Source organism: Labeo rohita, unplaced genomic scaffold, assembly GCF_022985175.1.
Source record: "Labeo rohita strain BAU-BD-2019 unplaced genomic scaffold, IGBB_LRoh.1.0 scaffold_163, whole genome shotgun sequence".
NCBI classification, from domain to species: domain Eukaryota; kingdom Metazoa; phylum Chordata; class Actinopteri; order Cypriniformes; family Cyprinidae; genus Labeo; species Labeo rohita.
In genome coordinates this window covers 92,705-107,225 of record NW_026127813.1, presented here as the reverse complement: position 1 = coordinate 107,225, position 14,521 = coordinate 92,705, and the positions used below count along the sequence as shown (strand labels likewise).

The following is a 14,521-nucleotide window of genomic DNA, read 5'->3' as shown; positions in this document are numbered from 1 at the left end:
TTTAAATAATGCATGTATAAATGTGAAAGAATGGTCAGTGCAATGTCACAGACTCACAGACTTTGCCATTCATTTTCTGTACAAATCTTGACTGAAATCTCATGAAACTTGATACAGACAGAGTGTTGGGCATTCTGAAGAAGTATGAATAGAAATGTTGCTGTGAGATTTGAAGGAATTTAAATAATGCATGTATAAATGTGAAAGAGTGGTCAGTGCAATGTCACAGACTTGTTGGGCATGAATAGAAAATTTCCTGTTAACTCTGAAGACTTTTTTAGAAAATTTCCTAAATGATAAAATAAAAAACATTTTGTCTTTTATCGTTATTATTATTATGAAAGGACACATCAGAAATGACAAGAAGCAACAATATATATTATATATAATGCATTGTGACAGACTGCCTTTCATTTTCTTTACAAATTCTACACTAAAACATTGTGAACACAGATAGAGACATGATTGTTCAGAAAAAGAATTTATTGAAATGTTCATGGTAACTCTGAAGAAATTTTTTTTTTAATTAATTGTTAGAATGTATTTTAACAAACTTTATTTTTTCAGAAAACTTCACAGTATAATGTATTCGAATGTAATATAAGTGTATCTTCTATAATGTACAATATATATACGTTTTGTAAATACTTTTTCCCTGTTTTCGGGCACATTTAATTTTTAACCGCTGAAATATAGATGTTCGTCAGCTTTTTGGCCGCTTCGTGTCTCTGTACCGTAATTCCACTAATAGACATGCAGCAAATCCAGATGGCGGCTGGCGTTCGCAGATGGCGGCTCACTTGACCGCGGTGTCTCCACCTGGTAAGGTTACTCCGGAGTGAATATACGCTGCAAAAAGGCCAGACAGGAAGATGGGCTGGATTAACTCATTCTTTAAACCAAAGTTAGCAAAAAGCATTACAATCAAACAATAAACGAATTAGCAAGTTATCAAAGGTTCTTGCACATCTCGCTGCTTACGTTAACCGCTTTAACAGCACCGTTCAGAGTTTACGTGACAGTTTACATCCTCCGTGAGCGGGATGACCACGAGTAGCAAGACTTAAGTAACGTCACGCGTTTCATTTCGGCGCCCCTGTTAACAGATGACTGCTTGTGCAAATTTGATTTACATCATAAAATTATCACGAGAAAGTGTGCTGAACAACACGACGTTCCCGTGAATCACAACTGTTGTAAATGAAGCCTGTAATTATTACCGTAGGAACCCAGAGATTTTCCGCCTGTAGCCGCTATGAGGCCGGGGAATGTGTGAAATCCTCCCGCGACCGCGCTGCTTAAATCCGGCACAAGTCTCCCTCGCGCCCCGCGGACGGAGGATTCGTTAATCTGCGGTTACCGCGAATGTAGACACGTTAATACACTACTGCAGTTACCAAGCATGAAAAATTAAAAGTGAAATAAATCACTTACCGCAGTTTGTGAATCATACTTATTGCCGCTCCCCAATGTCGACCGTGTAGATTTAAAATTTACAGCAATATGCTGTACTTTTGCTCAAACCACCACGTGATCCACGTGATCAGATTATGCTTTAAGCATTTCTTGTTAAAGATATTGTTTTTTTTTTCTCCTAGTGTTTTTTTTAATTGCAGGTGATTGTTATTTATTATATAAAGACTGTGTTTCATTTATATTTTGTGTAAAAGTCTATCTAATACCGAAACACTAAAAATAAAACAGCTGACTATATTTGGTCATACAACTATGGTGAATGTATTTCTTCAGACAACAATTTAATTTGATTTGAGTTCTATGCTGATTTTTTGAGTGCTATCTTGATTTTATGCTATACTTCATACTACAATTTATTTTAGACTCTTCTCAGATATATTACTATTAACACTTAGAATAATTTAAGATGTATCATACAGCCTACCTGATTATGATACTAAACTTACCTTGAATTGAACCTTGTCAGTAAGTGAAACAAACTGATTAATTTGTAATTAGGTCAAATAGACACCGGCTTGGTCCTGCTGGGAGACCAACTAAAACCAGCTTCTTCCAGCTAAAACCAGCCTGGCCAAGCTGGGAGACCAGCTAAAACCATCTGCTTCCAGCTAAAACCAGCCTGGCCAGGCTGGGAGACCAGCTAAAACCAGCTGCTTCCAGCTTAACCAGTTAAAACCAGCCTGGCCAGGCTGGGAGACCAGCTAAAACCAGCTACTTCCCGCTAAAACCAGCTACTTCCAGCTTAACCAGCTAAAACCAGCCTGACCAGGCTGGGAGACCAGCTAAAACCAGCTACTTCCAGCTAAAACCAGCTTAACCAGCTAAAACCAGCCTGGCCAGGCTGGGAGACCAGCTAAAACCAGCTACTTCCAGCTAAAACCAGCCTGGCCAGGCTGGGAGACCAGCTAAAACCAGCTACTTCCATGGAAGTAAATCCTAATAAGTTCAGCTTACTTAAAAAAAAAACTTTGGAAACCGATTGCCTTATTTTGTTAAAGCAAACTTAAAGGTAAAACTAAAGTTAATTTAATAATCAGTTTAAAGTAAAGAAAGCAAACTCTTACAGAGTAAATTAACTAACAGTGTTATTTTGTGTTGTGCAAACATCTTAAATGCTGTTATTCTCAACATGGATTTAATCTGCCATTTTAAGCTATGGGAACTTAAAACATTTCGTGCAATCGGTTTCCACATTTTCTTTAAGTAAACTGAACGTATTTTATTAGTTCAACCAGCATGAAATGAACTTAACACAAGTTTGAAATTCTCAACAGTTTATTTTTGTAAAAAACATCTAGAAAATTAAGAATATCACAATAATAAAAATGAGCTTTTAAAACATCTGTGTTCTTATAATACTCTTTACAGACTTCTTGACTAAACAACACTTTGTTGTCATAACATTATCTGGACCCACTGGAACACTTAAACAATAGAGCATTTTCAGAATGGCGTGCAAACAGAACAGCAAAAATAAAATACAGGCCTTTAAAACCCATCCATGACAATTCTTCCCTCCATAATTGCGTTTATTGCATTCACAATGAGGGCATGTCCTCTGGTAGAACTGTGAGCAGGTCCACAACTGCTTAACTGAAGTCTGCATCCACATCCTAAGTAGAGAAATAAAATAGGTACAGTGTAAATTTCTTCATTTCAATACTGGAAATGTTCTAAAAGCATACATTGACAAGAAACTTTTAATGCTTTTAATTTTTTAAGCAAATTGATTCATATTGATGACCAGAGTGAGTGTACAATGATCTGTGCAAACATCAAGCACAAGAAAATCTAATTAAGCTTTAAATTATGATCACCAAAGAGAGATGACGAGATTTATAGTGTGATAGTGACATTTCACAATACATGATTTAAATCAGAAAGCAAAAGTGCAAATTATCATTTGTGTCAGCTATTACTGCATGCCTTGTCTTGTCTTGGAAGTCTTGGAATATTACACACAAGTTCCATGGACTACATTTTATTGTTTTCAACATTATAGATGTGAATTTACAGAACTTGTTTTTGTTTTTTTTTTTTTTTGTTTTTTTTTTTTACAATATGCTAAGAATTTAGAGCATTTTCTCTCTTGTTATGGAGTGATGGATCACACCCATCATGTACATGATTTTATCTTAAACGCTTTGTTCACCCAAAAGTTAAAATTAGCCCATGGTTTACTCGCCCTCAAGGCATTCTAGGTGTGTATGACTTCATTCTTTCAGACCAATCTAATCAGAGTAACATTAAAAAAATGTCCTGGCTCTTCCACGCTTTCCATTTCAATGTTTCTGTTCAACAGTTCAAAAGGAATGCAAGAAAGCGCATCCATCCATAATAAAATGTGCCTCACACAGCTCCGGGGGGGAATAAAGGCCTTCTGTAGTGGATCGATGCATTTTTCTAAAAAAATATACACATTTAAAATGTTATAAACACTTTTCTCTCACTTCCACTAACTGTCATACGTGCAAGCCTTTCCGGGTGGATGATGTAGGACGTTTGTGTAGTGCATGCGCTGGTGTAAATATGCTAGTCGAAATGCGAGTTTGTTTACAGGAGCAAAGGAAACAAAGTTTCCTTACTTTAGCAAAACAAAACCAGTCTCCTCTTGGTTTATATTGAAACCCTCTGACATTCTTCTTTATGGATCTTTGTTTTGTACTTCTAATTTGTTACTGGTGTTTCATTTTGCTGTGTCCTGTGCTTCCATGTTTGTCACTAATCACCAGCGCATACGCACGCGTACATCCTACATCAGCTGCCCGGGATGGCTTCTGCCTATGACAGTTAGCGGAAGTGAGAGAAAAGTGTATAGTTTTATATACAAAAACACATTTATTCACTACAGAAGGCCTGTATTCACGTGAGGCACGTTTTATTATGGATGGACGCATTTTACTGCACTTCATTAAACTGTTGAAGAAAACCCAGAAACACCCACCCACTGACATTATAAATCTTGGAAGAGCAAGGATATTTTTTTATATAACTCTGATTGTATTGGTATTAGAAAGTCATACAATAGGGCTGCACGATAAATTGCATGCGATTGTCATGCGCATCTTGTCAGTAAAGATGGTTATGTGATTAGTAGTAAATCTCCATCAAGTGCATTCAGATGGAGCGGAATTTAACACACAGAGCCTTAGTTCGCTGACAAGCTACGCAACATAATGGTCATACTCCCAGATGAATCGCATTTGATTATGAACGCGATATTGCGTAGCTTGTCAGTGAACTAAGGCTCTGTGTATTAAATTCCGCTCCATCTGAATGCACGTGATGGAGATTTACTACTAATCACAGAACCTGTCGAGGTTCTACTGTCGAGATGCACATGACAATCACATGTGATTTATCGTGCAGCCCTAATATACACCTAGGATGCCTTGAGAGTGAGTAAATCATGGGCTAATTTCCATTATTGGGTGAACTAGGCTCTTTATTTCAAAGTGTGTAAAGTGTGTAATGATGTTTGTGATCACTCAAAAGAATTTCACAAATTTAATGCATTTACACTAATTTTAGTAATAAACAGTTTCACAAAAGACAAATATAGCATCTACTGCAAAACTAAAAAAAAAAAATACACAGAACCTTTGACAATTTTTCATAACCTGAACTATATTCATATTGAATAAAATAAAATGATGAGAGCAGAAAATCCAGTGATACTTACGAAACACATCCTGTAAAATTCCTCTGGGTCATCCTCCAGGATGACTGAAAGGCCCTGAAGTACTGCAGTGGAAACATCAGATGAATATGAAAAAATAGAGACAGGCTGAGGATAACAATCATAAGCAAATTATGATTTAAAGATGACAACTACAGTCAACATGATAAATAGATACCTTTTAATTAACTTGATGTGAAATTTAAAATCCTTTTTTCTAGAAAATGTAAAAAATGCAGAGTCTGTGTCCAATGTTGCGCAGAACTTAGATCCGAGATATGCGACTGAATCCTGCAAAGATCTAAGAACAAACATTAAGTGGCTATTAACATTTTGAAGGACACAATACATAAACAAACTTTTTGAAAAGGAATAGGGTTTGGAAAATTTTTGAAAAGGAAAAAAAAAACTGGTTTTGATGAGGAAAGTAAATCTTTCAGTGAAAAGTCATCAAGGGTATTAAATACACATTTGTATTAAATTTGTAGTCTTTGAAAGGACACTGACATTTATTGTTACTTGTCAAACGAGTATGCAAATGGAATAAAATCTGACACATCATCTGGCTCAGTTAAAGAAAAAGTTCACCCAAAAATAAAAATTAGCTATTAATTTACTCACCCTTAAGCCACCCAAGATGTTGATGAGTATTTTTCTTCAGCAGAACAGCAAAGAAGATTTTTAGCTGAAAATGTGGCCTTTGGCGATTGATAAAATTTAAGTCAGAGACTGTCCATTTTTGGGAGGGAAAAAACATATCAAGGAGCACAAAATGAATACCTGTTGCTCCTGATGATATACTGAGGTTTTATCGAGCAAGATGATCGATCTGTGGAAGAAAATGAAATAAACGCTTTTAAGTCTCATTTACTGCGTTCATCTTACATTTATCTAAGTAGATCCTCTCTGCAAAGCAAACACAAATGTAAAGAGTGTCTGTTATGTCACAAACATAGCACTTGTAACAAACATAACCTAAAGCATCCGAACTTACATTTCCACTGCACAGCAGTCATCAACTGGTATTCTAAAATAATAAAAAAAAGTGTTATCCCATCAATCAAAAATCAGTGAACACTGAACAAATAAAACCAAATGTATAGAGTGTTTTTTTTTCTTATGTGATGCAAATGGAAACATCTAGTATTTTAAAACTAAGATCGTTAACTTACATTTAAATAAGTTTCAATGTTATATATACTCTGCTTGAAGAAGTAGGGGTGATGGGTCTGCTAAAGACTCGCTGACATTCTCAGAATGCGTGTTGTTTCTTACTGCCTGCACATTACCGTAATTATCATACTAAGCATGCATACTATTTTCGTCGCAACCAGGTATTTCTAACAAATAATGCTACGGCTTGACTACAGTTTAGCACTCATAGTTGCTTTCAAAATCGCTGTGTCAAGTTAAAAAGAGTTATTTTAAAAGAACCCGTCTGAAGATGTAGCATTCTTTTCCATCAGTTTAGGGCAAGCCGTTTTAACATTTAATCTAAAAGCCGTACTAGTATCTATTTTCATGCTACTGGTACTTATTTTTTAGTTACTAGTATCTTTTCCATTAAGTACTAGTATTTATTCATTAGCTACTAGTGCTTATTATTTAGCTACTAGTGATTATTCTTTAGGTACTAGTATTTATTCTTTAGCTACTAGTGTTTTTGGTAAAGTTACTAGTACTTATTCATTAGATACTAGTTCTTATGTTTTAGATACTAATACTTATTCCAATAGTGACTAGTATTTAATTACAACCTTCCTGTTAAGAAAAGATAGAACTAGTACTTATTTTTTAGTTACTAGTAACTTTTTAGACCAAAGATATCCTGAACTTAATAGATACTAGTACTTTTTGAATTTGCATTTCTGGCAGTATGGTAATCGTATGTTGAATATTAATGAACCAGCAACATATAGGAGAGAGATTAATAAAATATATTAATTAAAACACACACAGAAATACACACCAGGTGTGCTGTATTTGTAGGGCTTCACAATTTGGCCAAAAATGTTCTTTTTATATGTCAATATACCTAATAATGATTATGTTTAATATTTCTATATAGAAACATTAAACAAAATAAGGAATATTACTTTTGCAATAACACTTTTTCACTAATATATATATACAAAAAAAAAAAAAACATTTAAGCATTTAAGATTAAAAACAATAACAAATATAGCTGCAAGAAAAATAAAAAATGTACAATTCTCTACAGTGGAGAAAGGATTTGCGTTTACCTCAAAGTTCTTAATTATCTTTGCTATTTTTACCCAAATCAGGGTTTTGTGAGCAATAATGAGTACTCAATAATGTCCTTTCTTTTTCATTCATACTGGTCGCCGGAGGGCGCCCTCCACAAATGAGACTCACTGATGACGTTCCAGGAAATCCCTTAAATGGACAAAGGCATTCATTCAGCTTTTGCTGTAGATGTAGCCTAGTAGCTGAATAACATGTATATAGAGGTTTTACCGTATAAACCGTGAATAAAATAAACAATTACTGCAACAATATATGGCTTTCTGTGTTCTTCAAGCCATCTTGGGTATTTTTATAAGAATAAAGTAAATTTAAAATGCAATGCTAACCAACATAGCCTTTGTTTAGAATAATATAAAGTGGCATGATTTCTGCTTCATTCTGTTTAATAAAAGTCTCGGCTGATGTTGTGATGTGTATTTGGGCTAAACATATCATTATACTTTTGTTGGACAACATGTTTGTAATCTTTTCTTGTTTTCATGGTAAACAATTAGCAAGGTAGGCTAACATACAAAGCCAGTTAGCCATACTTAGCAATAAAATTAATTCAGCATATTAATGTATTGTATTACCATGTGGACTCTGATTGAACAGTGGAGAGGTACTCATGTTTATGTAATGATCTTTTTAAAAGAAGATATCTCCAAATACATTCTCACTAGTACTTTATGAGGTTAAAGATATCTCCAAATGAACAGGGAAGGGTAGTTAATCTGTTTTTGATATCATTGTTTCATTTCTGACTAGTAATTATTGCAATAGTGACTAGTATCTATTTAAATATTACTAGTAAGCATTCATTAGACGCTAGTACTTATTTAATAGATACTGGTACTAATTAATTATATATTAATAACTATTTAATAGATACTAGTAGTTATTCATTAGGTACTAGTGCTTATTTACTAAACACTAGTATCTTTCATAATTATTACTAGAAACAATTTTTATCTTACTAGTCAGATGTGCTTTTTTACTCGTCTTAAGTTATGACTAGTCTGAATGGCCACAGCAGAGTTCAGTTAAACATTTTACTAGTAAAATAAAAAATCTTACTAGTAACATTTCAAATAAGCAATAGTATCTAATAAATGTGTACTAGTATCTTTTGAATAAATAATTGTTGCTAATCAATAAGTACTAGTATGTAACAAATAAGAACCAGTATCTAATTACAAGGTACTAGTACCTATTAAAAGTACTAGTATCAAATAAAAGTACTAGTATCAAATAAATAAGAACTAGTATATAATGAATAAATACTAGTACGTAATAATTAACAACTAGTATCTATTTAATAAGTTAGAGTATCTAATAAATAAATACTTGTATGTAATGATTAAGTACTAGTGTCTAATAATAGGTACTAGTATCTAAAAAATAAGTACTAGTACTTAATGTTTAACTACTAGTACATAAAAATTATGTACTAGTCACAACTGGAATACATACTAGTCAAAACTGGAAAGTTGATATCTCAATGACAGATCACATAGAAATCAATGGTAAAATTTAAAATGTTTTACTAGTAACAACAGAATAGTTACTAGTCACTACTGAAATAAGTACTAGTATCTAATAAATTGTAACGCCAAGCCAGCAGAGGGAGCCCTCACCCTAGGACTGCCTGCACGCTCCCTCTGCTGCTTCTGCTGTCACTTCCTGTTTGGGACTATTTAAAGACTGACCATGTGCTCAATACTTTGCGAAGTATTACCAGTTATCCTGCTTTACCAAGCGTTCTTGTGTTCTCTGCCTGACTCCCTGTTGCCATTTTTGCTTTGTCCATTGGACTCTCGAGTTTACGGATTACCCTTTTGGAATGTTTGCTTGTTTGGACTGTCTTTACGGTATTTGACCCTCTGCCTGTTTTATTACTCTGCTGCTTGGATTACCTTTATGCTGTGTTTGCCCATGGACTGCCAATCTGGTTTTGACCCATTGCCTGCTATAGTGTTTCTGTCAATTTCTGCAAACCTTAATAAACAACCGCACATGGATTATACCTTTGCCTCAGCATCCTCGTTACAGAATACTTCGCCTCCCAAAAATCCAGCGGCTGTTGGAACGACAATCGCAAGTATGAACCAGGCAACTTCTCGTCTCCTCCGCCTTCGTCAAAGTAACCGAACCATAGAGGAGTATGTAGAAGATTTTTGTGAACTTTGTCACCTTGTTAACTTTAATGATGTGGCTCTGAAGGATCTTTTCCGCCATGGACTAAATGAACCAGTTAACTCAGGGTTACCTGGAGGTAAGATCCACTGGACACTAGAGACTTACATTGATTTTGCACTCCGTTTGAGCGGCTCTCCTCTTACCGTTGGGATTGCGGAAGAGGGACCCTGCAATCCCACAATAAACACCTTATCACAACCTACTCACATCACGTCCACCATACCAAAGCCTGTTCAAGCCAAATCCACCAAGCCAAGGTCTGCTAACGTCATGTCTGCCAAGCTACAGCCTGTTCACTCCACATCTGCCAAACCACAACCTGCGCCCATCATGCCTGCCGCTCCAGGGCCTGCTCACGCCATGCCTGCCGCTCCAGGGCCTGCTCACGCCATGCCTGCCGCTCCAGGGCCTGCTCACGCCATGCCTGCCCGTCCAGAGTCTGCACCTGTCATGGCCGCCCTCCTACAACCAGTTCACAAGATGGCTGCCATCCCCGAGCCAATCCACAAGATGGCCGCCATCCCCGAGCCAGTCCACAAGATGGCCACCATTCCAGAACCACTCCACAAGATGGCCGCCATCCCAGAGCCAGTCCACAAGATGGCCGCCTTCCCAAAGCCAGCTCACAAGATGGCCGCCATCCCAGAGCCAGTTCACAAGATGGCCACCATCTCAGAAGCCGAAGCCAACTCTCAGAAGCCGCCGCCCGCAGTCAGCTCTCGGACACCGCCTATGGTCATGATGGCCCACGTGCTGGACTCACCCCTAATTGCTGTATGGGCAGCTAAAATGGCGCTCCATCACGTCACGGCTGCTACCCCAGGGTCAAGTCAAGCAACAGAGTCAAGTCAAGCAACAGAGACAAGTCAAGCCAAAGCTGCTGTTCTCCATGAGTCAAGCCAAGACACAGCTGTTCCCATGAATCAAGCCAAGTCACAGCTGTTTTCCACGAGCCAAGCCAAGATACAGTTGTTGTTCCTGAGTCAAGTCAAGTTACAGCTGGGTTGTCTATGTTATGTCAAACCACAGCTGATTTCCATGAACCAAGCCAAGTTACAGCAGATCTTCATGAGTCAAGTCAAATTGCTGCTGTCTTCCCTGAGCCAAGCCAAGCCACAGTTGATCTTCATGAGCCAAGTCAAGTTGCTGCTGTCATCCATGAGCCAAGCCAAGCCACGGTTGTTCTTCATGAGCCAAGTCAAGTTGCCGCTGTTATTCCCGAACCAAGTCAAGCCAAAGCTGACCTTCATGAACCACGTCAAGCCACAGCTGACCTTCATGAGCCAAGTCAAGCCACAGCTGATCTCTCTGAGCTCTCTAGTAGCTAAAGAATAAGTACTAGTAGCTAATGAATAAGTACTAGTACTTAATGGAAAAGACAGTAGTAACTAAAAATAAGTACTAGTAGCATGAAAATAGATACTAGTACGGCTTTTAGATTAAATGTTAAAACGGCTTGCCATAATCCGTTGACCAGACTGCACTGACCAGATTGCACGCTCTCTAGAATGAATGCGGCCGTGTCTCTGAGCTCCTCATTCGAATGTGCCGCGTCCAGAGTAAAATATTCTACAGTATATGCTAAGCGCTTACGAAATTAAAAATGATCTCCTCGTTTAAAGTGTTTTGCATAATTCTCACTGAATTCTGAATTCTGCAAAATGTCACATGAAACAACCGTCGTTCAAATTACTCCTATTCTCGTAACTAACTTATCACTAGCACAAATGGATAACATAGTCATTAATAGACAACCAGGCAGCTAATTTTACAGATATGAAGCGGACATTAACTGGTTTGAACAGAAATCGCTTTAAATAATGTGCAGGGTCAACCTGTGTTTCCACAAACATCAACAAAGTGCATAAAATCTAACCATCATAAGGACTAGCAAGCAAAAAATCAGAAAATGAGACTTAAATTAAAAGCTTTTACCTTGATTTTACCGAAGTAGATCCTCTGCAAACACACGTTGAATCCTCAGCCGTTGTGTATCTGCGACTTGTGGGAGGGGCAATTGTCGCCCAGTGCTTATGTGTAACAGCATGTCTTGGACATTTTGAGTAATTTTACTTAAATTTCATTAGTTATGGGAACTATCTGTTCTAATATTTCAGCAACAATTAAAAAAATTTTGTAAACTCAACATTTTGGTTAAAATAGAGTAAACTTACTAGTATTTTTATAGCAATAAATACTATTTGGTTTTACAGTGCATCTTAAACCAGCTAAAACCAGCCTGGCCAAGCTGGGAGACCAGCTAAAACCAGCTACTTCCATCTGTAACCAGCCAGGCTGGGAGACCAGCTAAAACCAGCTAATTCCAGCTTAAACCAGCTAAAACCAGCCAACCAGCCTAAGCTGGTTTTAGCTGTTTTTTTTTAGCAGGGGTATCAAAGACGTGTTGATTCCTTGAACACAACTACGTTTACATGCACAATTTTTGGTTCAGTCTGACTGAATTAATTCCTATTGATGAATCTGAACATAGTGTTTACATGAACGCTAAATAAAGTGATTGGGTTGATGTGCGCATTTGTCACAAGCTTTTTTTAATTATTTTTTTTTTTACATAATATATACGCAAATATATTGTTTCCCATTGTTTGCACATAATAATCACTCTCCTACACTGTTTCTTTTTTATTTTTAACAGCAGAATTAATATTTATCAATTTCTGGATAAATATTACACATAAACTGCTGTGTCGTGTTGCTTATATTAATCACGCAGTAAAAATGCCCCTCCCTGCGCCTGTAACCAGTCGTCTATGGATGAGCTGCTTTGATTATAGCGGAAGATCGCGATGAAGAAAGGAGAGAGATTGCTTAAGGTAGTGTTGTGGCAAAATAAAACTGACTCTCACCAAAGTAAGAGACAAACTCAGTCAAATGTCTGAGAAAAAATAAATTTAAAAATAAATTTATTTTTTGCAAAGAAGGTCAGGCAATCATACAGAAACACAGGTTACTGCAAAGTGCGACCCAGAAGGGAGGGCTCACTCCAATTTATATCTCTTCCCTAGCCTTCAAGGTTACATCTCCTAAACGGTAACTTTCTACACATAGTAAGAGTCAGACAAATACATTCTGCTACGTCATACTCCCAAGATTCAAATCTTTATATTTAGGGCCCTAATACACCCTTCTCTTATGTCATTCTTAGAGCAGGTTTAAATAAAACAGACCCTTGCACAATATTCCATAAGCACATAGATGAGTAAAATGAATTTTTCTTTCACAATAGTTTGCAAATTATGTTGATTTAATACAACAGTTCACTAAACAAGAACTCAGTATTAAGTTACTTGCATTGTCTGAACACTATTGCCTGATTTTGCTCTATTTCATCAACGAAAATTGTTTCAAATAAAGTAACAGCTGTGTAGCGAATTTAGCTCAAAGGGAAATGTATATAAATAATTACAATTAATTATAATTAATTACAATTACTTATATCAGCTGCCAGTAGTAACTGTAGCAGAATCAATTTTCCATCAACTAATCTGTTCGCTCAGCGAACATTCAGTATAATCTTTATATCAACTCTAAGAAATGATATTTTCTTGGCCACAGAAAATAACTTTCTTAAAGTACCATTGCATTAGAGCAAGTAGCTCGAATCGGAATCGTAAAGGGACATTAATTTGCAAGGCAGAATCAGAATTAAAACTCATGTAATTTGTGCACAATAGTTTATTAACGAAGGACTAACACATAACTAATCTAAACAAACAAACATGAAATCACTCATACATGGGGGAATGGTCAGTGAGAAGCAGTTAGAGAGAGACAAAGAAATGAAGCTATGAAAAGAGTCAGTTAACCACCTGCTGTGAAACCATCAGTGCTGTCTACAGCTTATACTAAACCTCTGTATGTTTAGTTAAGTGTACGATACTTGCATTGCCTTGGTCGTCAAACAAGTGTCCAAATGCAGTCTCTGAAAGTCTTGATGGTTTGGAGCAGTGGTGGTTTTGGAATTGCAATCACGTTCTTCCGGGTCTGAAGAGTGATGAATTCCAAAGATGTCCTGACTCGTTGGTGACTGGGAGTTTCTTCCCATGTGAAAAGTGAAGAAGAACCAAGAGCTGAGAGGGACCCAGCTGAAGTCCTGTGATCTTTGGGGAATGGAAAGACAAGGCCGCAAGGCCTGGCGCACGCTTAGGGAAGTCCTGAAGAGTTCTAGCTCATCTTCTTAGGTTCTCCAAGAACCACCGACTGGCTGAGGCGAGTCATGAAGATGAATTCCAGGGTTGAGTGGAACTGTCTGGCTCTTTGTGGTCGAGAGCCACAGCTCTGTATGTTGGGCCTGTCGGGCCCGCCGGGCACGCCCTGTGCCGGCTCCGGCTCCCCGTGGGTTCCTCCACACGGGCAGCAATTAGAAGATGTTGCAGACGAAGGAGAAAGTGAGAAGAGAGAGCAAAAAAAAAAGAGAGATCGGTCGATGCCTTTAAGCTCTCTGGAGGCTGTGCCTCCAGGAGGTCCATGAACCAATGGTAACTTTCACCTTTGGGGGGGAAAGTTTACGACTCTTTGTCTGTGAGCATGGTATTTTGCATATGTAATTCAATTGGGTGTTGATGCAAAAACTACTAAGGTTTCTTAAAACACTAATATGTTGCATAGGTATCAACATCTAATTTACACCATCTTTTAGATCATCAAAATACGAATTCAAAGAAACCAAACATGACATAGGTGTTTTATACAACTAGTCATCTATCATAACGCATACATAAAACAGTAGAAAGACAAATACAAATACAACAGACAAAATTAACATACAATGCAGTAGTACTGTACACAATGACCTGGGCTATGTGTAATAGGAAGGTCAAAGAAAGGTTTGTCTGTGAATGAGTAGGAAAGAGTCCATTTCTATAGGCATTTCCTATAGAGAAATGTAGTGTGCTCCGT

At 37.1% G+C, this 14,521-nt stretch overlaps 1 long non-coding RNA gene across 1 annotated transcript; it reads right to left on the bottom strand.

The window, feature by feature from the left end:
• Positions 1–5,388: 5,388 nt before the first annotated feature.
• LOC127158670 (uncharacterized) lies at positions 5,389–6,187 on the bottom strand. Its single transcript, XR_007826234.1, has 4 exons — positions 6,150–6,187; positions 5,936–5,984; positions 5,777–5,853; positions 5,389–5,456 (listed from the first exon to the last, which is right to left on the bottom strand). It is a non-coding gene; the product is annotated as an uncharacterized LOC127158670 (long non-coding RNA).
• Between the last annotated feature and the right edge of the window lie 8,334 nt (positions 6,188–14,521).